The sequence below is a fragment of the Peromyscus maniculatus genome, chromosome 11, assembly GCF_049852395.1.
Source record: "Peromyscus maniculatus bairdii isolate BWxNUB_F1_BW_parent chromosome 11, HU_Pman_BW_mat_3.1, whole genome shotgun sequence".
Lineage (NCBI taxonomy): Eukaryota > Metazoa > Chordata > Mammalia > Rodentia > Cricetidae > Peromyscus > Peromyscus maniculatus.
This window is the reverse complement of record NC_134862.1, coordinates 26135179-26161895: the sequence shown is the minus strand read 5'-3', so window position 1 is coordinate 26161895 and position 26717 is coordinate 26135179. Positions and strand designations below refer to the sequence as shown.

Genomic DNA, 26717 nt, shown 5'->3' with positions numbered 1-26717 from the left:
TAAATAAAGCCTCATGTAAAGCAGTATTCTGTTAAATGCAAGGAATATTTGAGTGAAGAATAAAATTTCATTAAATCATTTTCAAAGTCAAACCACAGTAATCTTTTAAAATTATAAAATATCAAGATAATAGCATTTGCTGGAGGAGTTTATTTTGATTTTGAAATTTGGAAGATATTATTACAACTAAATTTCTATTCATTTTTATATCAACATTTTTCCTCACTTTCTCCCTGGAAACATTGATTAAAAATATTTATAATTAATTAAAAATAATTATAAAGGGGTATGTTTTATTTTGAAAATGTATTGTTTTATGCACTACAAAAATGACTCCATTAAATAATAGATCATCTGTATTTTGAGTTTTTTCAGTTAGTTACACTTTATACTGACAGCAATTTTTTCCTTTGCTTGTCTCATTTTTACCTTTTAGTCAAAGTTGTAGCATTAGAAAGCACATAGAACTTTTTGGTTATAAGAAAATCTGATCCAAGACTAGTGGTGAAATCTTTAATCCTAGTAATTGGGAGGCACAGACAGGTAGGTCTCTGTGTGTTCAAGGCCAGCCTGGTCTACATAGAGACGTAGAAGACAGTGAGGGGTAAAAGACAGTTGAGAGGCCCTGTCTCAAAACCAACAACAATGACAAAAAACTAACACAAAAAGAAAATTCGACTTTCGTTACGCTTACTACAATGGTGCTCTCTTCTGTTTTCATTCTAGCATATTTATATTTTTCTACTACTTAGTTAATGAAAATTTATCAAATACTTTGTGTCATAGAAAGATCTTACATGCAGACTGGTAGTAGTGAATCAGGTTTCTAAATTTTTTTTTCTACATACCATTTGCCTCTCTCTTAAAAAATAATTCTTTAAATTTTTTTTCACACATTCACATTACCTCCCATTAGCTACTCTCATTAGCAATAGATTGTCTGGTGACAAGCCTACTATGGTGAGTAATCAGCCCACCAGATATGTAGTTAAAGAAAACAAATTCCCCTCTCACAGCATCTATCTGCTGTGGGATGTTCTGAATGCTGTGAATGTGTTGCTTGATTGGTTGATAAATAAAAAGCTGATTGGCCAGTAGCCAGGCAGGAAGTACAGGTGGGGATAAACAGACAAGGAGAATTCTGGGAAGTGGCAGGCTGAGTCAGGGGATGCCAATCCACCATCCAGGGAGCAGCATGTAAGGGCACACAGGTAAACCCAAGGAACACGTGTCAACATATAGATTAACAGAAATGGGTTGAATTTAAGTGTAAGAGCTAGTCAGTAGTTAGCCTGAACTAATGGCTGAGGAGTTTTAATTAATATGACTCCTGAGTGATTATTTTATAAGCAGCTGTGAGGTCTGTGGGGCTGGGCAGGACCAGAGAAAACTTCAGCTACAGCTATCAGTTAGTGCTGGCATTGCTGGTTTACTAATCTACTTCCACCGTGGGATTTTTGTCTGGTTGGAGCTTGTGTAAATCTTTTCCATGCCATCAAAATTATGGAAGTTGTCAGGTCAGAAAATCACCGTTTCTTCTGTTATCAATCACAGGCTCTTAGAACCATTAGTCCTCTCTTCTTCATAGATCCCTGAGCTTGTGTATGTGGGATGCTGTGTATGTAATATTTAGTGATATGTGTTCCATGGCCTGTTATTCTGTTCATGTTGACCAGTTTGGTATCTCTATGCTAATTGCCAGTTACTGCAAAGAGAAGCTTTTCTAAGCAACACTAAGAGGTGCTCTGATCTATGGTTAAAGCAATAAATCATTGGGAATCCTTGGCTTTCCTCCATTTAACTTTTTAAAAATATCATCTTAATTTAATTTTATAATACTTGCTTTAACTAACAACTTCAGCTTCAATTTCTAGATGAGGTATGAATCAGTAAATGATCAAATATCTTAGAATTATTCCTTCACTTTCTCATTGATGCCATTAGCTTCTGATACAACCATTTTAGAACTGTAATCTATTCTCTTCACTCATTTTCTTCCTTGTTGTACATATCAGGTCAGTGGTTAATAATATTGTTCATTACTTCTTAGAATCATTGATTAAACTTTAATTTCATATTTTTAATTGGTTATCAAGGCTGATATACTTAAGTTCCAAGTTCCCATGTCTCAACCAACCAAATAGCTTCCACCTTAAATTCATAGAATATTTTTAGCCTCCATTTCATTTAGCATAGTGCAGTGGAATCAACACTGTTAGTTGTGGAACCATATATTAATAATCAGAAAAAGTACATTTTAGTGGTTAGGATTTTCTCTTTTTAATTAATTTTAATTCATTTGTCTATTTTATTAGTTATTTGAAAATTTTATGGCATGTGTTTTGATTACCTTCCCTCAAACTACTGCTGGTTCCTCTTCATTTCCTATCCATGCAACATTATGTGTTTTTTAATTCTTTCTGCTAATCAAGTCCAAGTTATTTTACCCTTAGGTTTTTGGATATGTAGAATTCTGCTGACCTTTTGTAGACTCATCAGGGGCAATATTCTTAAAGAATTTTGAATTCTTTCTTGAATTCTCTCTCTCTCTCTCTCTCTCTCTCTCTCTCTCTCTCTCTCTCTCTCTCTCTCTCTCTCTCTCTGAAGCTAGCGATTGCCAATGACTCTTTGACTAGGTATGGAACTTCATGTCTATATTCCCTCTCCGTGCTGAGATTTCATCTGGCTCTAATTTTTACAGGTTATGCATGCTATCACAACTGTTGAGTTCACATATGCAGTTTGCAGTTTCTTAGTGACACTGTTTCATTCTACCCAACCATCACCCCTGTCTCATACAATATTCCCACTGACTATTCTGTAATGATCCCTGAACCTTTCAAGGTGGGGATATATTTGTTTCATTAAGGGATGTTCAGTCAACAATCTCATTCTCAGCACCATGACCAGTTGTGGGTCTCATTCCTAACTTCTCAAATGAGAATTCAGAGATATATTAATTTGTGAGTATAATGATCAGTATTTAGGATTTCGTTTAATACTATGTCCATTTAGCAGAGTAATAGTAATATATATTCTAGGGTTTATTACCTGTCTAACTACAGATTCTTAGCCTGAAAAAGGTGCCAGGTATGGGTTTCCTCGCATGGAATGGGATCTAAATTCAATCATAAAGAGATTGGTTACTCCCATTACGTTCATGTCCCTATTGTACCAGTGGGAATGCAGGCTAAACATTACTGTAACTCATACGTTGTGGAGCTAAGTAAGATTGATGATTTTTTTTTTTTTTTTGGTTTTTTGAGACAGGGTTTCTCTGTGTAGCTTTGGAGCCTGTCCTGGAATTCACTCTGTAGCCCATGCTGACCTCAAACTCACAGAGATCTGCCTGCCTCTGCCTCCCGAGTGCTGGGATTAAAGGCATGTGCCACCACCACCCGGCGATGATTTTTTTCTCTCCAGTAGCATACATAGACCCTTCCAATAGTATGAAAATTATCCCATAGGAATGAAGATTACAGGTCAGTACCAGCTTAATATCTCCATGCTCTGTAACACAAATATGTTATCTTGAGCATTAATATCTTACCATCAAGTTCTGCAGCATAAATAATAGGGGTATCTGTACCTTGTAAGGTTTGGGTGTCTGTGACCATGCTGGCCAACTGTGCTGAAATAGGTAACCCATTCCTGTCACTAGCATTTTTGTTAGTCTGTCATGTCTACTATGTTTGATCTTTCCTTCACAGCAAAAAGAACTCTTTTCATATATGTATATACCTACACATACACATATGAAACTCCTACAGTAGTAAGTAGGTTTCCAGATGACTTTTTGTAAGGTCTTTATTGCTATTTATTCTTCTCCTTCGTTCTTCTTCTCTGCCCTCCACGCTCACACAACAAATTAACCATCCTGTCTCTTATCCTCCTTTAAAATTTTATAGACCTGCTTTGTCTTTCTCTTCCTTTTAGGGACTTTCCCATATCCCCTAATAATTTCCTATACTCCATGATTATTCCAAATGAAACACACATCTGAGATACAAAGATAAATTCTACAAGTGAAAATAAACATGATGTTTATGACTCTGGGTATTAATTATCTCACTAAGAATTATTGTTTTGACCTCTATCAATTTACCTGTGAATTTCATTTTTCTTAATAGCTAGATAATATTCCATTGTGTAGCTATACTCAATTTTTATTATACATTTATCAATTGATGCATAACTAGTCTTGCTGCTCTATTCACAATAGACAGGAAATATATTTGCTCTTTTAATAAATATGTATTCTAAAATATCAGTGCTATAATTCATTTCTAGAATTCCCAACTAGCATGCACAAGTCTTTGAATTTGTTCTCCACACCTTAAATATGTGTGTGTGTGTGTGTGTGTGTGTGTGTGTGTGTGTGTGTGTGTGCATGTGCCTGTATGTTTGTATGTGTCTGTTTGTTGTGAGATAATCAATTGCACTGTGTAAAGGTATGTCCCATTGACTGATTTAATAAAAAACTAAGTGGCCAATCTCTATGCAGGAAGTATAGCAGGGATTTCTAAACAGAGCTCTCAGAAGATGAAGGGCAGAGTCACCAGCCAGACATAGAGAGGAAACAGGTGGTGCAAGATGGAAGAGAGGTAATGTAACATGGCAGAATATAGATTAATAGAAATGGGTTAATTTAAGTTATAAGAGCTAGTTGACACAAGTGTAAGTTAAAGGCTAAGCTTTCATAATTATGAGAACTCTCCAGGTGGTTCTTTGGGAGCTGGCAAGCAGGACAGAGAAAGACTGGTTACATCTGTGTGTGTGTTTGTGAGTGTATGAATGTGTTTGTATACCTATGTGTGTCAGTGTATTTGTGCATTTGTGTGTGTGCATATGCCTGTGTGTATGAGTCTCTGTGTGGGTGGAGCATGTGTATGCATTTGTATGTGCATGTATATATGTTCATATGTATATGTGCATGTTTGTGACTGTATGCGTGTATTTGTGTGTACATGTAGCTGAAAGTTTTCCTGTGCTCACCTGGCACCAAGGTCCCACAGCCACTAATAAAGTTCCTGTGTCCCGCCTGGTCCTGCAACCATTCAGAACCAAGTAAACACACAGAGGCATATATTAATTAAAACTGCTCAGCCATTAGCTCAGGCTAACAACTCACTAGCTCTTACACTTAAACTCATCCTGTTTCTGTTAATCTATATGTTGCCATGTGTTCCTTGGCTTACCTGTGTGCTATTACATGCTGCTCCCCTGATGGTGGGCTGGTGTCTTCCTCGCTCAGTCTTCCTCTTCTTAGAATTCTCCTTGTCTGCTTATCCAACCTATACTTCCTGCCTGGCTACTGACCAATTGGTATTTTATTTTTCAGCCAATCAGTGTAACACATATTCACAGCATACAGAACATCCCACAACATGTACATACATGTTTTTGTATACATGCATGTATATATGTATGTGAGAGAGTACATGTGCCTAAGTGTATATGTATCTGTGTATATGTGTGTATATGTGAGTGTATATATATTGGGTGTGAGAGCATATTTATGTTTGTGTGGTGTCTGCCTGTGAGAGTGCATGTATATGTGTATATGATTTGGTGCATGTGTGTGCTTTAATGTGTGCAAGTATTGTCTGTGTGTGCATGGGTGCATATGAGTGTGTACACACTTGTTTGGCAAGTATGTTTGTGTGTGTGTGTGTGTGTGCATGTGTGTGCATGTATGTGTGTGTGTCTTAAAATGGTAAAATGTTTCTCTATTTCTGTTGTATATTTTGATTCTCCACAGATTATATCTCTTAGTTTTTGAAATTATTCCTGTCAATAATAATTTAATAGTTTTTTTTTTATTAAATGCAATGTTCCTTACTTAGGGACTTGATTAAATTGCATATGTATATTTTTTTCTCTATTCTGACTATAATTAGGATCTCAACAGCCTAATATACTATATGCCAGTCTTGGTTGACATTCAGGGTCAATATTACTACATTTCTACCCATATTTATTATAAGATTGTTTTCCATTAAGTTCAATCCTTTACATCTTTAAATATCTCTGTGTTCCTTGTGTAAATCTCTATGTCAACTTTAAGGTTAATGTGATAATTCATTTTTTTTCTTTTCTGTTTACCCTTTGCATTCCCTCCCATGTACATCATCTCAGGTTGTGGCATTCTGAAACACACTAATTTTCACTGATTGGAAATTTCAAAGTTTGTCCTATTTAATAACTCTGTCTAATTTAAATATGACTTAAACATAAATCCTTTCCTACATTCTTTCTTAATGACTTTAAGCTCTTTGTTGCTCAACCCCTTTGTAATAACATATCTGTCTGTATCAAAATTATTTTTCATGTGGTTGTTTTCACAGCTACTTAATAGACCATTCTATCCTTACTGTGTTAGGAGAAAAGCAAGGAAAACATCCTTGTCAATATAAATTGCATATTGTTCTGACTGATGTGTTTGTTATATTAACTGAAAATTATTGAAAAACTACCAATACAATTTCAGTACATTTTACCCATGCTATCTTTTAAAGGAAATAACTCCAGATATGTCATCCCTTTTTAATACTATTTATGTATCTTCTACATTTTCTTTATTTTATGACTGAAGTGTTATGGTTTATTATGATGCCCACACTCCTTGACCTGATTTACAAATTACCATGCTTTTAGCTGCAAACATTTTCTTCCCTTTGACATATTTCTTTCAAGGGCAGATCACAGTCTGTTTTAGAATGCCACTTTCCAAACTATAATTTTCTTTTTGACAATTTGATTAATCAAATTCTTTTATTGGTGCTAATTATTATCTACCTCTTTAAATATCACTTTTTAAAGTGTATTGCTGGGAGCCACAAGATTATGCAGTAGAGATTCAGCCATCATTGATTCAGGCCAACCCACCAGAACCAAGTGTTCTAATGGATGATTAAGCCAAGAAATAATACATTTTGGAATTATTGCCTTTTTAATGAATTGGCTGTTTCTCTTTGTAGATTTTTTATGAGATTACAGCTATCTTACTTTCCCATTGCTACACATCTTCATGTAATGTGTATGTAATTTCATGATTATATCTCAATTTTTGTTTTGTTTTGTTTTTCAAGACAGGGTTTCTCTGTGTAGTATTTGTGCCTGTCCTGGATCATGCTCTGTAGACCTGGTTCTGCCTCTTGAGTGCTGTGATTAAAGGTGTGCACTACCACCACCCGGCTATATCTCAATCTTATGGGCACATATAACCATGGGTGGTCATGAAGATGACTTTTTATTTAGCTGTATAATTTTGATATATAGAAAATATATATCAAATATACACTGGGATATGCTTCATAACTAGATCTATTGTACCACAAGACCATAGATGCTTAAAGTCTGTCTTGTTCCTTTTACTCAGATTAACAAAATAATAGTTTCACCTCAGTCTAATACAAACTGCACACAGATCATTTTACCTCATAGAAAGTTCAAACTAGATTAAAGGTCTTTGTAAATAGATAATAACTTTAAAACTTGGCAGTTATGCACAAGGTCAGAGTCACAGGTTTCTACCAAGATTACCAAAGCACCCTAAGAAAGGCAGGGTAATTCTTCACTTGCCCAGACTGCTGACAATAGACCTATGTCTCAAAATTTGTCTCATTTGGGTACTATGGCCCCCCTTCTTACTCCTGAAACCTTGAAAATGTGTATTGCCATGGTAAATGGCTTTGCTCCTTATCACTAATTCTAGGAATGAGTTTTTTTTAACCAATGAGAGGTAACTATTGTAACTTTTTCTATTGCTTCAAGTCTCCTGTGAAAGGAAAATTATTAGGCTAGAATAGAAGAAGCAGGAAGATGAGAACAGAGAATTAGAACTAAAAAATTATAGACCATTATGCCAAGATAATCAGAAGAAGAAGGACAGAGAATAAAAAGACATGCACAAAAGGATCATGATACGAGTAGATTCATTCCTTCACTATTAGTCTTTCTCTTGCTTATTGTAGCATTTCCTTTGGACCTTGAGAGAAAGTCATTAAGGCAACCCCTTAAAAGCCTCCACTAATGTCTTCCTTGGAAACAATGTTAGATGGGGTTCCCTAATCCCCTTGTACACTCTTTTTCATTGTTTAATGTGTTTCTCCCTCTACTTGACTCCATGCTCCTTTACTATAATAATAACAAACTTTGGGGCTACATTTTTGCCATATATCCAGCATCTTGGAATTGGCAAGGTTACTGATTTATGTTTGCACATGTTTTTTCCTGAAATTTGATTTCTCTCCTATAACTTGAAGGATAGTATTTTTACAATATAATCCTATATCTTCTTAGTTGTCACCAGAAAGTAAGACAAGAGATTTAATGGGGAAAGCATAGAGGATTCACTAGTCAAGAGCACATATACTGCTCTTGCAGAAGACCTGAATTCAGTTCCCAGAACCTATTTGGCTCCTAACAACTGGCTGTAACTCTAGCTCCAGACTACCTGACACCTCTGGTCTCACACAGAGACCACCCACTGAGACACAGACACACACACACAGACACACACACACACAGACACACACACACACACACACAGACACACACACAACTGGTTATCTAATACCAAGCAATAAGCCCTGATTATATACAAGAAACTGTACATAGACTGAGCAGGGTGGTATTTATGTGTCCATATATATATATATATATATATATATATATATATATATATATATATATATATGTGTGTGTGTATAATATATGTATGTATATATATACATGATACGTATAAACATATGCATTATGTATGTAACAACAAATAACAAAAATAGGGCTGTGAATATGAAAGAGCATTGAAGCGTATGTGAAACTGCTTAAGGGGAGGAAAGAGAAGGGAGAAATAATGTAATTATATTAAAATATCAAAAACAAAGCAGCATGTACTAGACCTCCACAAGTTTGAGCCCAATCAGAGTCCCAAAATTGAGAGGAGGAACTTGTCATAGGGTCCCACTGTTCACCAAGAGCTATTTGAATTTGATAGTTTCTGGTAAATGGGGTTTTCTACAATGGAGTCTCACTGAGTGTACTAACCACATATAGGGGAAGGCTGCATTACCTGGAACAGTTTTCCTACTGAGAGTCAATGATATTTTTGTGGACTTTTTGTTTCATGTGCTTGGTTTTGGCATTTGTGTACTTCATTACAGTTAGATACAAGCAAGAAATTAGAGTCATTGATAATAGAAATGTACTATGTGTTCCAAAAATGTAGAAAGAAGATTTGATAGAGTTTAGCCTAAACTAATGGTAAATGATGGAAGAGACAGATATGTTTAGTCTCATTTCACAATATCACGTGATACCTAACTAGTATGCACAAATTTTTAGTTTTATTTTTCACCTAAATAATTTAATGTTATTGTTATTAATTCTGTGAGAATTATGTATAATGTATTTTCATCATACTTACCTCCCATTCTTCCTGTTACCTCATTTGAAATTTGCAACATTCTCTATTCTCCTGAATTGTATGTGAGCACTTTTTAGAAGATACTATCTTGCAGCAAAAACCATAGTATTTTTAATTTAAATTTCACAAACTAAAACATTTTAACTAGACCACCCAAGCATAGACTAAAGGCCAGATTTAAACATGCATTTCTAATGTTTTTCTAATATAAGGTGAAAATTTTGTTCAAACATATATTATCATTTTATTTTGAGCAAGACGCCAGCCAAATAATTTTACCCATTTTTTTCTCATATAAAGAAGTTACCTTAATGTGAAGTCTCAGAATCCAAATCCCTAATAGTGTCCATACTCACTTAGAAGCTATTTTGTACTGGTTAATGGTTGAGTGGACTGTTTGATTTCATTTTGGGGTTCATTACATTCTTCAACCATGTAAGTTCACTTATTATTATATTCATATGCTGGTTTATTCTGATAGTAGAAAATAAGTTTTTATCCTTAAAAATGAGTAAAATATAATGTGGACTACTACTTAAGAACAATTTGTATGCTCATTCATTCTAGAATTTTTTTGTTTTGAAGAAAATTTTGTAACAGAACATTTGGTTATGATCATCCTAATCACATTGAATTTTTATGTACTATGAAATAATTGCAAAATCTAGCACCTGTATGGTTATTTCCTGTAGATATGTAATTAAAGTTGTGAGCATATACTATACATTAAAATGTTACATTTTGCATTCTGATGACCTTCTTCACATTTTATAAAAAAACAGAAGGAAATATACTCACTTTTGCTCAAAGGGCCTATAAAGCGCAATAAAGTAAACATTTGTAACTTTATAATTAAACATTCTGTATGAAATATGTTATGGACTTTCTTTTTCATACCTCTTTTACAAGCAAAAGTGTTTTTAATGTTCAAATTAAATTAAAAAGAACATTTTGTGTGTGAACTATCTGTAATGTGAGACATCTACCAATTTTGCAAATTTATGTTTGATTTTATATAAGTATTTTAAAATAATATGCTATTATAGATATATTATAAATTTACTATAGGTTTATGCATGTCAAAAATATAACAAATGAAGATTTTAAATATTGATACTAAGGGACATTGCTACAGATGAGAAATAAAGTAACATTTTCAAGTCTTGATGATTATTTTTAGATAATCATGCTAAACATTTAGGAGGCTTGTCTACCTTAAGGTTTTCATTAATAAAATATTTAAATTTCTGAAGTTCAGTATGATTTTCTATATTTTGAAAATAGAAATGGCTAAAATATAAATAAGCAGAACAAATTTTCAATGCTCTGCAATTTGGACTCCAGAAGTTAATAAGGATCAATGTACTAAACAAAGGTGTTGTTGAGACAGATATTCTCAGGAGCTTCAGATGGAAAAAAGAGCCCAAAAGAACTGAAAAATAGCTCAAATCCCTTTCCATTCAATCAAGAAATAGAAGGTGGAGGCTTGGGAGATGGCTCAGTGGATGTAACACTAATAATGCACTTTCAATGACCAGCAATCAGGTCCCCAGACCTAACAGAAATGTTGAGTAAGTATGGTTGTACACTCTTAATCAAAGGCCTTGGGAGGTGGGCACAAAACTCCTCAGGGCAAGCTGGCTAGGTAAGATGGAAAAATTGGCTACTTTGGGGGTCAGTCAGAGATCCTGCCTCAGAAAGTAACTGTAAAACAATTTGAAAAAAAAAAAAGAAAAAAAATGTAGATTTTGTACCTCCTTATGTACACATGGATTTATGCATGCTTACCTACATACCCATGTGCCCACATGCATGCAACAACACATAAATACACTTGCATACACCAACTCTATGCAGCAACACACATACAAAAGAAACAAAAGTGATAGGTTTTAATATTTATGTGTGTTTGTTTCCATATTGGGGATAAATCTATAGTTCAATGCATGAGAAGCAAGTGTTCTAACATTTGGAAGAAAATTATATATATATATATATATATATATATATATATATATATATATATATATATATATATATATATTTGTAGCTGATAGGTACATGTATTAAACATTGATATTTCAGAAACTGGGCCCAGGGAACTCTGAGCTAGAAATGACCTGTGTGCCTCCTCTCTGAAGACTAGCTTTCATGGTACTGGCAGGCACTTCTAAATGGGGGAGACAAAAATAGTCCTACCTTCTAGGATACCTATGAACCAAATCATTGGCCAGCATTGCACAATAACCTTCAGCAAGCACTAGTGGACCACATAACTTGGTGGTAGTAACCAACAATTCTTTAATCTGACTTAACACCCATTCAAAAAGGAGACCATGTCTGTACTGGAATACTAGCTAACCACCCAGTCCTAATGACATAGATTTTTGGAGTAGATAACTAATAATTTACTAAACCAATATAACTCTAACAAAAAAATTGTACATTTATTCTCATATCCACAGATAAATGGAGTCTTCATCTCTTGTCAAGGGACCTCCTCTTTTCAACAGATAGGGGACACTACAGGAAGCCACAACTGATCAAAGTGCACAGTTGTAGAGCCCAGACCCAATGGATACATCTAGAAAACATTCCCACACCCAAGGCTCAGAGAAAATTTAGGAAGAGGGGGCAGAATGATTGCAAGAACTTTAGAATCAGGGAGTTTTATGTGGGGTGGACCCTAGTAATATCAGAAGATACACACATAGAAACTTACCAACATGACTGCCTAAACATGAGCTATACAATGCCAACAGAGCTAGACATACTAAAGTGGACAGGGACATCTGTGCTACACAACAAACTAAGGAGTACTAAAAGTGAAAGGAATAATTTTCTCCAGAGAAGAAAATACCAATTGGTCATACAAGTAAATTTCTGAAACTCACTGGCCAGCTATATAAGACTATTTGGTCAGTTCCATACCATGTCTCAAACTAACAAACAAATAAAAAAATCACAAAAGAGCAACAAAAACAACAAAATTTTATCCTCACACCTTAATTTGTCTTCACACCCAGGCACAGCTATGTGTTTATGTAAACCCTCACATACAAATACCTGTGAACACAGAGGAAGTTATGCACACAAATACAGACACAGACACAGACACAGACACACACACACACAACACACACACGCACACACATACACACAACCATATACACATAAATTGAACATAGGAGAGAAGTCTTAATAAGAAAAATAGTTGTAACATATAAGCTGATAAAGACAATAATTATATCTTAAGTAATAATTACCAAGAATTCAAATAGCAGAACCTAATCATATAGAAAATATAATACAAATCTAATCACCTAACTTATTTCTCCCTAAAAACATACAAATACCCTATGGGGTAACTTTCAGGCAGTTGTGTATGTGCAAGAAAATATAGCTATTTCAATTAAAATATGAACACTTTTATTATTCAGACTTTAGTTTAATAGATTTACCTCCCATATTTGATTTTTCATATAGTCTACTAATTCAATGAATATTCATGCAGAGGTCATAAATGATTATTCACTTTCCTGACGGGTTGAACTTAACCATTACTCAGAAAATGAATTAAGAGATAAGATTTTTTTTTTATTTTACAATACTATTCAGTTCTACATAATAGCCACAGATTCCCTTGTTCTCTCTCTTCCTGCCCCCTCCCATTCCTCCCAGCCCATCCCACATTTCCCACCTCCTCCAGATCAAGGTCTCCCCCAAGGACTGGGATTGACCTGATTGACTCAGTCCAGGCAGGTCCAGTCCCCTCCTCCCAGATTGAGCCAAGCGTCCTGCATAAGTCCCAGGTTTCAAACAGCTAACTCATGCAACGAGCCCAGGACCTGGTACCACTGCCTAGATGCCTCCCAAACAGATCAAGCCAATCAACTGTTCACCTATTCAGAGGGCCTGATCCAGTTGGGGGGCCCCTCAGCCTTTGGTTCATAGTTCATGTGTTTCCATTCGTTTGGCTATTTGTCCCTGTACTTTATCCAACCTTGGCTTCAACAATTCTCGCTCATATAAACCCTCCTCTTTCTCACTAATTAGACTCCCAGCGCTCCACCCAGGGCCTAGCCATGGATGTCTGCAACCAGATTCCTTAGTCCTTGGATGGGGTTTCTGGCCCAACTATTAGGGTGTTTGGTCATCCCATCACCAGAGTAGGTCAGTCCCAGCTGTTTCTCGACCATTGCCAGCAGTCTTTTGTGGGGGTATCTTTGTGGATTTCTGTGGGCCTCTTTAGCTCTTTGTTTCTTCCTTTTCTCATGTGGTCTTCATTTAGCATGGTCTCCTATTCCTTGTTATCCCTCTCTTTTCTTGATCCAGCTAGGATCTCCCGCTCTCAACCCTCACCCTTCATTGCTCCCACTCATGTCCAGGCTGTTCATGTAGATCTCATCCATTTCTCTGTGTCTTTCTTGGGGTCCTGTTTTCCAGGTACCCTCACTGGTGATGTGAGTAGCAGTCCAGTCATCCTTGTTCCACATCTAGCATCTTCCTATGAGTGAACACATACCATATTTGTCTTTCTGAGTCTGGATTACCTCACTCAGGATGATTTTTTTCTAGATCCATCCATTTGCCTGCAAAACTCATGAGGTCATTATTTTTCTCTGCTGAGTAGTATTCCATTGTGTATATGTATCACATTTTATTTATCCTTTCTTCAGTTGAAGGGCATCTAGGTTGTTTCCAGGTTATGGCTGTTACAAACAATGCTGATATGAACATAGCTCAGCAAGTGCTCTTGTGGTATGATTGAGCATTTCTTGGGTATATGCCCAAGAGTGGTATAGCTGGATCTTGGGGGAGATCGATTCCCAATTTTCTAAGAAAGCGCCATATTGATTTCCAAAGTGGTTGTACAAGCTTGCATTCCCACCAGCAGTGGAGGAGAGTTCCCCTACCTCCACATCCTCTCCAGCATAAAGTGTCTTCAGTGTTTTTGATCTTAGCCATTCTGACAGGCGTAAGGTGGTATCTCAGAGTTGTTTTGATTTGCATTTCCCTGATGATTAGGGATGTTGAGCAATTCCTTAAATGCCTTTCAGCCATTTGAGTTTCCTATGTTGAGAATTTTCTGTTTAGTTCTAAAGCCCATTTCTCAATTGGACTGTTGTCGTTTTGATGTCTAGTTTCTTGAGTTCTTTATATAGTCTGGATATCAGTCCTCTGTCAGATGTGGGGTTGGTGAAGATCTTTTCCCATTCTGTAGGCTGTTGCTTTGCCTTGTTGACCCTATCCTTTGCTCTACAAAAGCTTCTCAGTTTCAAGAGGTCCCATTGATTGATTGTTTCTCTCAGTGTCTGTGCTACTGGGGTTATATTTAGGAAGTGATCTCCTATGCCAATGCGTTCAAGACTCCTTCCTACTTTCTCTTCTAGCAGGTTCAGAGTAGCTGGATTTATGTTGAGGTCCTTGATCCACTTGGACTTAAGTTTTGTGCACGGTGACAGATATGGATCTATTTGCAGCCTTCTACACGTTGATATCCAGTTATGCCAGCACCATTTGTTGAAGATGCTTTCTTTTTTCCATTGTACCATTTTGGCTTCTTTGTCAAAAATTATATGTTCATAGGTGTGTGGGTTAATGTCAGGGTCTTCAATTCGATTCCATTGGTCCACATGTCGGTTTCTATGCCAATACCAAGCTGTTTTTATTACTGTAGCTCTATAGTAGAGCTTTAAGTCAGGGATTGTGATGCCTCCAGAGGTTGTTTTATTGTACAGGATTCTTTTGGCTATCCTGAGTTTTTTGTTTTTCCATATGAAGTTGAGTATTATTCTTTCCAGGTCTGTGAAGAATTGTGTTTGTATTTTGATGGGGATTGCATTGAATCTGTAGATTTCTTTTGGTAAGATTGCCATGTTTACTATGTTAACCCTGCCTATCCATGAGTATGGGAGATCTTTCCATTTTCTGACATCTTCTTCAATTTCTTTTTTCAGGGACTTAAAGTTCTTGTCATATAGGTCCTTCACTTGCTTGGTTAGTGTTACCCCAAGGTATTTTATGTCATTATTGGCTATTGTAAAGGGTGATGTATCTCTAATTGCCTTCTCAGCTTCTTTGTCCATTGTATATAGGAGGGCTACTGATTTTTTTGAGTTGATCTTGTATCCTGCTATGTTGCTGAAGGTGTTTATAATCTTTATCAGTTCCTGGGTGGAATCTTTGGGGTCACTCAAGTGTACTATCATGTCATCTGCAAATAGGGAAAGCTTGACTTCTTCCTTTCCAATTTGTATCCCCTTAATCTCCTTATGTTGTCTTATTGCTCTGGCTAGAACTTCAAGTACTATATTGAATAAGTATGGGGAGAGTGGACAGCCTTGCCTTTTTCCTGATTTTAGTGGATTCGCTTTGAGTTTCTCTCCATTTAATTTGATATTGGCTGTTGGCTTGCTGTTAATTGCCTTTATTATGTTTAGGTATGTTCCCTGTATTCCTGATTGCTCCAAGACTTTTTTCATGAAGGGGTGTTGGATTTTGTCAAATGCCTTTTCTGCATCTAGTGAGATGATCGTGTGGTTTTTTTCTTTGAGTTTGTTTATATGGTGTATTACATTGATGGACTTTTGTATGTTGAACCACCCTTGCCTCCCTGGGATGAAGCCTACTTGATCATGGTGGATAATTTTTCTGATGTGTTATTGGAGTCTGTTTGCCAGTGTTTTATTGAGTATTTTTGCATCAATGTTCATGAGGGAGATCAGTCTGTAGTTCTCTTTCTTTGTTGCATTCTTGTTTGGTTTAGGAATCAGAGTAATTGTAGCTTCATAGAAGGAGTTTGGTAATGTTCCTTCTGTTTCTATTATGTGGAACAATTTAGAGAGTATTGGTATTAACTCTTCTTTGAAGTTCTGGTAGAATTCTGCACTGAAACTATCTGGTCCTTGGCTTTTTTTGGTTGGGAGACATTTAATGACTGTTTCTCTTTCCTTATGGGTTATTGGACTATTTAAATGGCTTATCTGTTCTTGATTTAACTTAGGTATGTGGTACCTATCCAGAAAAATGTCCATTTCTTTTAGGTTTTCCAGTTTTTGTGGAGTAGAGGTTTTTGAAATATGACCTTATAAGTCTCTGGATTTCCTCAATGTCTGTTGCTATGTTCCCCTTTTCATTTCTGATTTTGTTGATTTGGATTTTCTTTGTCTTTTGGTTAGTTTGGATAAGGGCTTGTCTATCTTGTTGATTTTTCTCAAAGAACCAACTCTTTGTTTCATTAATTTTTTGTATTATTCTCTTAGTTTCTAATTTATTAATTTCACCTCTCACTTTGATAATTTCCTGGCGTCTATTCTTCCTGGGAGACTTTGCCTCTTCTTGTTCTAGAGCTTTCAGGTGTGCTGTTAAGTCACTAGTGTGAGATTTCTCCAACTTCTTTATGTGGGCATTTAGTGCTATGAATTTCCCTCTTAGCACTGCTTTCATAGTGTCCCGTAAGTTTGGGTATATGGTGTCTTCATTTTCTTTGATCTCTAGAAAGTCTTCAATTTCTTTCTTTTTTTTTTCTTCCTTAACCCATTGGTAATTCAGTTGAACATTATTCAGTTTCCGTGAGATTGTAGGTTTTTGATAGTTTTTGTTGTTGTTGAAATCTAACTTTAAACCATGGTGGACTGATAGAACGCAGGATTCCAATTGTTTTGTATCTGTTGAGATTTGCTTTGTGGCCAAGTATGTGGTCGATTTTAGAGAAAGTTACATGGGGTGCTGAGAAGAAGGTATATTCTTTCTTGTTAGGATGGAATGTTCTGTAGATATCTATTATGTCCAATTGTGTCATGACATCAGTTAAGTCCTTTATTTCTCTGTTAAGTTTCGATTTGGGAGATCTGTCCAGTGGTGAAAGTGGGGTGTTGAGATTTCCCACTATTAATGTGTGGGGTTTTATATGTGGTTTAAGCTTTAGTAATGTTTCTTTTACATATGTGGGTACCCTTGTGTTTGGGGCATAAATGTTCAGAATTGAAACTTCATCTTGGTGGATCTTTCCTGTGATGAGTATGTAATGCCCTTCTTGATCTCTTTTGATTGATTTTAGTTTGAAGTCTATTTTGTTGGATATCAGGATGGCTACACCCACTTGTTTCTTAAGACCATTTGATTTTGGAAGTCTTTTCCCAGCTTTTTATTCTTAGGTTGTGTCTGTCTTTGAATTTGAGATGTGTTTCTTGTATACAGCAGAAAGATGGGTCCTGCTTTCGTATCCATTCTGTAAGCCTATGTGTCTTTTTATAGGTGAATTAAGTCTGTTGATATTAAGGGATATTAACAACCAAATGATTGTTCATCCCTGTTATTTTTGGTGGTATCGTGTGTGTACTTCTCTTCTTTGGGGTTTACTGCTGTGGCTTTATCTATTGCCTGTGTTTTCGAGGGTGTATCTGACTTCCTTCGGTTGGAATTTTCCTTCTAGTGCTTTCTGTAGGGCTGGGTTTGCGGATAGGTATTGTTTGAATCTGGCTTTGTCTTGGAATGTCTTGTTCCTTCTGTCTATGATGATTGAAAGTTTTTCTGGGTATGTTAGTCTGGGCTGACATCCATGGTCTCTTAGTGTCTGCATTACATCTGTCCAGGTCCTTCTGGCTTTCAAAGTCTTCATTGAGAAATCGGGTGTTATTCTGATAGGTTTACCTTTACAGGTCACTTGGCCTTTTTCCTTTGCTGTTCTTAATATTCTTTCTTTATTCTGTACATTTAGTTGTTTAATTATTATGTGTCAAGAGGACTTTTTGGGGGGGGTCTAGTCTGTTTGGTGTTCTATAGGCTTCTTGTATCTTCATAGGCATTTTCTTCTTTAAGTTGGGAAAGTTTTCTTCTATGATTTTGTTGAATATATTTTCTGTGCCTTTGAGTTGGTATTCTTCACCTTCTTCTATCCCTATAATTCGTAGGTTTGGTCTTTTCATGGTTTGCCAAATTTCTTGGACATTTTGGTTCATGACTTTGTTGGCTTTAGTGTTTCCTTTGACTGATGAAACTATTTCTTCTACTGTATCTTCAATGCCAGAGATCCTCTCTTCCATCTCTTGCATTCTGTTGGTTATACTTGCATCTGAAGTTCCCGATCTTTTACTCAGATTTTCTATTTCCAGCATTCCTTCTGTTTGTGTCTTCTTTATTTTTTCAATTTCCCTTTTCAGGTCTTGGACTGTTTCCTTTATTTGTTTCATTGCTATTTCATGATTTTCTTTCAGTATTTTATTGTTTTCTTCCAGTACTTTATTGTTTTCTTCCAGGACTTTATTGTTTTCTTCTAATTTGTTTGCCCTTTCCTCTAGTTGTTTATGGCATTCTTTCCATTTTTTGTCTTTTCCTCTACACAAGACTCTACCTTCTTCATGATGTTACTCATAAGGCTATTTTCTTCTGCTTCTTCCAATTTTTGATGTTCAGGTCTAGATGTTGGAGGCGGGCTAGATTCTGGTGATGCTGTATTGCTCTTTATTTTGTTGTATGTACTTCTGCCTTGATGTCTGCCCATCTCCTTGTGGTTAGTTCTTGGTCTTATCAGTGTACTTGATTCAGAAAGAGCTGACAGATTCGGGAAGTCTCTCTCTTGTCCAGATGGGAGTTCTCTTGTCCAAATGGGAACTCTGGGGCTGGATGGAAGCTCTTATCTGGACCAGAATTCTGGGGCAGGATGGGAGCTTTTGTCCAGACAGGAAGTCCGGGGTAGGATGTGAGCTCTTGGCCACGAGGGAAGTCCAGAGCAAGATGGGAGCCCTCTCTCTGGTCCAGAAGGGAAGTTGGGGGCAGAGAGATAAGATTTTTTAAAGCATGAAACTAATTTCACCCATAAATAGTGCAATGTCTGTTATCAATAGACATTGAATTTGGCTTTGATAATATATATTAAATAGAATTTTCTCTTAGATCTTAAACTTATGAAGATTTACAATACATGTAATTGTTAATACCTAAACTGAAATTAATTTTCTCAAAAGTTTAATATTTTATATTCCCTATATTATACTATTTATTTGCTTTTATGACAGATATAAAGAAAATTATTTGCATACTTCTGTGTATACATCCATAAATGCATCTATTGTTATATGTAGACAAATATCCATGTAATATTTTGTTGCAGTTACAATTGGGAGGACTGCTTTGGAAATACAGAACTGCTCTGATAGATCAGCTATATATACAATGTATTTTTCCTATGCTTTTATGTCTTAGCCTATAAAAATTTCCTCCAAAAAGTTTTCCTTTTCTTTGGAGATTTATTTTATTTGCTCATTGAATGCCACCTCATGTTCTTTGATTTGATTCGTTCTCTGTCTGATTGCTTGCATTGTCTAAGAGAATTGGAGTCTATGGGTGGGGATAGTGAGGTTAATTACTGCTGAAGACCTTAACTAAGGGATCCTGAGAACCACGTCAGTCACTGTTACCCCACTGTAGGGTCGGGAAGGATAGCAGCTTAGCTTCTCCCTGGTTCTTGTATTTCCTCCCAGCATTTCAGTAATGTTAGAGTTTGCCATTTGTGCTGTCACTTACCCTAACTCCAGGAGCCTTGCCCTGTGGTTCTCCTGGGTCTCAATCCGAATTTTCTGATATATTTATCCCATATTGCGTTCCTCTGTATTTCTCTATTCTGTCCCTCATTAAACTGATTTTTTCCATGTTCACTATTCATTTCCTTGCTTTTCCATGTTCACTATACATTTCCCATATGATTCTAGAATTCTCCTCTATGGAAATGTTATTTGTGAAAATGTTTCCAGAATCAGCTTCCTTTGTGTAAGCCTCAAGTACTTACCTTTAGTTATTTAAGCCACAATTTTTCCTTAACTGATTCCCTTTGCCTCCATTCTCATAGAAAACCCTAATACAATGTAGTCTCAGGATGTACATACACACACATATATAAACATACATTAATATACACATATATGATACATACTTATATCATATGTGATATATGTGTGTTCATTAGATAATTTACAGTGTGGATAAGATATTTCAGAATCTTTATTTTATATCCTATGTGAAGTATAGAAAACACAAAATTTCACACAGAAAACTTCTGTCCTGTAGTGGTGTGATTCCACTTTCTGACTGTGTGGCCCCTGTGTCAGGGGAGTCACTTGATTCACAGTAAATGTCTAGTTACCTATTTGGGATAAATAACTGAATATACAGTATAATATATCATTCTGCAGTAACACAGAGGCCTATGTACTTTGTTAAAATGTTTTTTAGGTAAGAATTATCAATTTTATATCAAATATTAAACTATAAAGACAGCCATGTCCTGTAGTTTTAATGATTTTAAAGTGATAATTTACAGTCTCTTAACTATAATAGCTTTATAGCCCACACAATAAAAAATGTCATTAATCTTGAGTATTGGAAACTGAAAATTATCATGTTTGTACTAATCCAAATTAAAAGTAAGCAATGTTATTAACTATACAATAAAGTAAAGGCTAAGGTGGTATGTCACTACTTTATAAAACTTGCTTCACACCTCCTGTGAATTGTCACCCTAAATAAAATATCTGTGTATAAGACTGTTTTGGATGTTTCCTATAGGTATTTATGAATCAGTAAATCATTTTAATAGAGCTGGCTCACTGATGCTTTCAAAATATTTTTATGTACCATTTATTCCTACCAATATTTTCTAATTGTTTTATTAGAATGAAATTTTATTCATTTATTTGTACTGGGGGCATCATGTCACAATGAACACTTGGAGTCAGAGCACAACTTGAGGAAAATGGTCCTCTCTCTACCATGTGGGCTTTTCTGTCATTTTATACAATCATTTTAAGAAATTCTGTTTGATGAATTGTGGTTTTAAACAGAGTTTCCTTTTCTTAGACAATAAGAATAACAGCAATAACAGCTGAGTGTTTGGATATGAGCAAAAGGCAAAGAGCATTGAACAGAAGGAATGATTCATTTATTCCTGAAGTAGATTTACTCAATATAAAAAATACCTGTGACCTGAGTGGGAGGAATTCCCTAAGAGCCCATCCATTCCTCAGCAGGACTGTCTGTGCTATGATTTGACAAGTGCTTTCTTCTGTGATTGAGCCTGAGCCTTCAACTGCTACATACACAATTTAAGGTACCCACAAGATTCTTGGAACCTATTTTAGTCATCTACATGCGAGAACAGTGTCAGGAAAGATGACATTTTTGGATGATAGGAAATTTTTCCCAAATTTAAGAAAGCACATATGGACATATTTACAGATATGATTATAATGACTTAGATAATGGTCACTTATGAATATTTTATAGAAAACTGCATAACTTATTATGAATCAAAATATTCACATTATATGTAACAAAATGATGTTACATATATAAAACACAATTTTTTTACAAAATAAAAATAAGCAATGTGCACAAATGATATTCATAGCCCAAAAATATATAATGTAAGTGAACAATACATGCATTAAATTAGATAACTTTAAACTTATAGCAATATAAATTAAAGAGCAAATGTGTCATTTTTTTTTCAACAAGATCGCTAAAATCAATGTGTGGCAATGTATTGTGATTTGACATAGTTTTAGGTAGATTTCTATGGACATAAAGATATTGGACAATTTTATGAGAACATGTGGCTACAAGTGAACATTTTCTAAATTTGCGATATTTAGCTGTCTAAAAATAAAGTAAAAAATAAAATAAAATACTCAGGTACATGTTCCTAAACATAGAATTGTTAATACAATTTTCACAATGATGTTGTACAACTGAATTTGTATTAACTGTCCAGTGTAGCACAAATCTTAAAAGGTCTTATTAATGAAAATAAACCTGGAGCAAAGTATTGGAATGAATGCTGGAAGATAAGAGAGACAGAACAGGCCACAGCCACTTCACCTCACCAGTTTCTCAGCTGATCCTGTTTCCTCAGACTGGAAGCCTCTGAGTCCTCATCCAGAATGAATTTCAGCTGAACTACTGCTCAAAAGCCTGGAAGCTTAACCAGGATCTAGTTCCTTGTCCTCACACCTTAAATACCTTTCTGCTTCCTGCCATCACTTCCTGGGATTAATGGCTCTTGTTATCATGCCTAGCTGTTTCCAGTGTGGCTTTGAACCAGAGGCAGAGATCCAGACAGATCTCTGCCTCTGGAATGCTAGGATTAAAGGTATGAGTTGTGGGGCATACATGGGCTGCAAAGAGGGTGCTGAGAGGGAGTTAGACAAATAGAGCTTAAGCTTTAAGCTATTCAGGAAGAGAGTAGATTCAAATGGTGACAGAGGAAGTTAGCTTAAGCTGTTTGTGTAGAGAATAGATACAAAGGATGGCTAAGAGGAAGTTAGCTCAGGTTGTTTGTATGGAGATTAGAGACAAATGGTGAGGAAGGAAGTTAGCTCAAGTTATGTATGCTACGATAAGATACTAAAAACAGGAGATGATGTCAATGCACAAACAACTTGTAAATAGGCTGCCCTTTAAGATGATTGGTTTGTTCCTTCACCCCCTCCTAGGGTTCTGAGGTTTTCTGGTGTAAAAGAGGCTTACTGCCCATCAATAAACGAGTTCTTGCTTGACTTGACTTCCCGCTGCATCTGATTGTCTCCTGGTAAGAAAGAAGGCTGGGAAATGGGTCAGTGATGCTCTTACCTTTCCTCTGTTCCAGGCCCCCTCTTCAGAGGTGACCTAAGTTCCTAGTGGGGCAGGTCCCCACAGCTGGCGCCCAAAGTGGGCCTTGAAGTGCTTCGTCCGAAGCCAAGTGGTCTTCCAGGGTAAGTGAAACCCTCAGTGTGGGTAATGCAACCTCCGCAAGTGATAAGCCAGCCCTCAAGGTCCTGCATTATATGTTTAAGTCTAGAGGGCTTGAAATTTCTAAATTTCAAGTAATGCTGTCGCCATCTGGGAGATTATAATTCTCCTTGTTTTTTGGAGCAACTTTTTCTCCTGCAGCACCTGGGCCCAAATGGAAAAGCTGGCAAGAGAAAGGAGAAACATTTTGTTGCTAGAGTTTTCCTGCCTTGCCCACAATCAGGACAAATCTTTGTCACCCGCCAGTCCCACAGCCGCTCAGACCCAACCAAGTAAACACAGAGACTTGTATTGCTTACAAACTGTATGGCCGTGGCAGGCTTCTTGCTAACTGTTCTTATATCTTAAATTAACCCATTTCTATAAATCTATACCTTGCCACGTGGCTGGTGGCTTACCGGCGTCTTCACATGCTGCTTCTCCTGGTGGCTGCAGTGTCTCTCCTCCCTTCTTCCTGTTTCCCCAATTCTCCTCTCTCTTTGTCCCGCCTATACTTCCTGTCTAGTCACTGGCCATCAGTGTTTTATTTATATAGAGCGATATCCACAGCACATTTAGGCATACTGCTGCCCCTGGGCTTCTACCCCACTATCATAGTTTTTAAGGTGTCTTCATCTGGATTCTCTTCCACCCCGTTTTCAGGAGTCAAAGAGGGAGAATGATTCTCCCCAAGGGTTAGAAAAGGAAGAAAGGAAAACACCCCCCCCCCCAAGGGGCCAAAACGGACAGGGAAGGTTCTGAGAATAAAGAAAAAAATAATTGGGCCAAATTTGGCAAGGAGCATGCAAGATGCACAGAGAAATATACAGTAGAGTTTAATGCAAAAGTAAAAATCACTGCACCTGAGCCCTGGGCCTCAAGGTATTCTGGCCCTTTCCCTTGGAACCCTGGGGCTGAGGCCGCTCAAACACCATACATGGCATTAAGGAGAGATCTCTGTGATAAGGACCCCTGAAACCAGCCCCTCACTGGGAGGTATGGGTCAGGGGAAAACTTGGCCCCCAGCCCTAATAGACCTCTAGAGTGGTACCCCTGGGAGGCTAAAGAGGAAAGCCAGACCAGAGTAGAGGCCAATCAGGTGACCAATCCCCCCATCCCTATCACTTATGGCATGCTAACAGGTACAGCTGAAGGGTTTTTACAGGGGTTCAAGGCGGTTGTACAAGGTCCTTACCAAGATCAGGTTAGATAAACGAGGCCTGTAGCCTGGAACAAATTAGATGAAGGGCCTACCAAATCTCCCATAGCAGGGGGAAGACAAAAACCCAACAAACCCCCACCAGAGTTCATAGATAGAGTCCAACAGAATATGTAGTTAATTTCTCCATTTATGATTGCCCTCAAAGGATTACTGTAGGGATGGGAATGCCCATACAACATATGAGGAGGGCATTCTGGGCTCGCAGGATTTCTGTCTGAGGAAAACTGCCCAGCTGACAAGCTGGCATTGGGATTTAAGATACTGACCTTAAAAGATAGTCCATACCTACAAGACATTTGACTCTTCCTAAAGGTACCCCCTTTATAAACGCAGGGAGTTAACCCCAGAGTCAACTATCCCCTGATAAATAGCTGTTAGACTTAAGTATGTTTTTGTTTCTTATAGAACAAAATGGGGAGTTAGCCCCCATATTGTTATTCTTCACCCTGTGGCCATCATTCTGGCCTCGGGGCTACAAAGACACCCACATCAGGCCCCAATCAGAGCCTTCTGCTCCCCAGGACTCCTTCGTGCCCCTTGTTGGGCAGGAGCTCCTGGAGAATACAGGTTTGCAGTGGTGGGTGCTGGAGGTGTGGGAAAGAATGCCCTGACCATCCAACTAATCCAGAATTGTTTTGTAGATGAGTATGACCCCACCATAGAGGATTGCTATCCTAAACAGGTGGTCATTGATGGGGAGACATGTTTGCTGGATATCTTAGACACAGCAGGTTGGGAGGAATGTGTTGCTGTGCATGACCAGTATATTCACATAGGGGAGGCTTTCCTCTGTGTGTTTGCCAACAACAGCACCAAGTCCTTTAACAACATCCATCAGTACATGGAGCACATCAAATGGATAAAGGACTCAGATGATGTGCCAATGGTGCTGGTGGGGAACAAGTGTGACCTGGCTGCTCATACCTTGGCTGCAGCTATGGCATCCCCTATATTGAAAAATCAGCTAAGACGTGGCAGAGTGTAGAGGATGCCTTCTACACACTTGTATGTGAGATTTGGCAACACAAACTGTGGGAACTGAACCCTCCCAATGAGAGTGGCCCTGGCTACATGAGCTGCAAGTGTGTGCTATTGTGACATCAAATGGCGGTACTTTAGCTGATGGTTGTCCTGTCCTTCCTGGCTGCTGCTATAGTGCAGTGGTCTCATTCCCACACCACCAATGCCCCCCACATCCTTCGGCCTCCCCCTTTTCCCTGCAGCAGCCTCTGACACCCACCCCAGGATAACTCTACCACCTGCTTATAGTATCCACTACCACTTCCCAGGCCCTACTACTAACTCCTCAACACCCTCAGAGCCTGTGGAAAATGGTGACTATACCGAGATGGCCTTTGGTGTGGCCACACCCCACTGCCATAGACCAACCTGCTCTTCCATTGCAGCCCTCACACACATAGCCAATGGCAAAAGAGATGTCCAGCACCCCGGGGCTAGGGCTAAAACTGTCTTTGCTGCTGCCACTGCTGAGCAAAGCCCCACTGGACCTCCACTTCTCAATAGATGCTTACTGAGAGAGGCTGTATGTGGACCAGCCAGCTGGCACACCTCTGCTCTATGTTCCTGAAGAAGAACCCAACTTTCACCTGGGCCAGCATCCCTCTCCTGCCTTCCACACACAGCTACATGAGAATGATTGGATCTGCATCCATGAGGACACTAACCTTCTTTACTTCAACCAAAAGCCTGGACCACAGTTCCTGGGAACAGCTCAGCATTCACAATGGTGGCTTCCCCTTGCCCACCATCTTCCTCCAGGTCTCCCTGGGGTCTGCAACCCAGTGAGAGGACAGATGTCATTGGACAGGCTGTGCCTGTATGTACTTCTCCTTCATCAATCACTCAGGGGAAGTGGGGCTGATTTGTCAACTGATTTTCTATGATCTTAATAAATGTTAGGTTTGACTTGAAAAAACAGGGGGTGGGGGAATGCCAAACAGGTAACAGTCCACCTTATTTTTTTTTTAAAAAAGAGGGAATGCATACATGGGCTGCAAAGAGGGTGCTGAGAGGAAGTTAGACAAATAGAGCTTAAGTTTTCAGCTATTCAGGAAGAAAGTAGATACAAATGGTGACAGAATAGGGAGGCTGGGGAATGGGTGAGTGGTGCACTTACCTTTCCTCAGTTCCAGGCCACCTCTTCACAGGTGACCTAAGTTCCCGGTGGGGCAGGTCCCCACAGTGAGTGCCACCATTTCCTGGCCTCTATGTCTGTCTAGTGGCTGTTCTGTTCTCTGACCCCAGATAAATTTATTAGGGTACACGATATATTGGGGAACA

The 26717-nt window shown here is 37.6% G+C and overlaps 1 pseudogene; it reads left to right on the top strand.

Moving 5' to 3' along the window:
- The first annotated feature begins 4593 nt into the window (after positions 1-4593).
- On the top strand, positions 4594-25514 carry LOC102915440 (GTPase HRas pseudogene; annotated as a pseudogene).
- The last annotated feature ends 1203 nt before the right edge of the window (positions 25515-26717 follow it).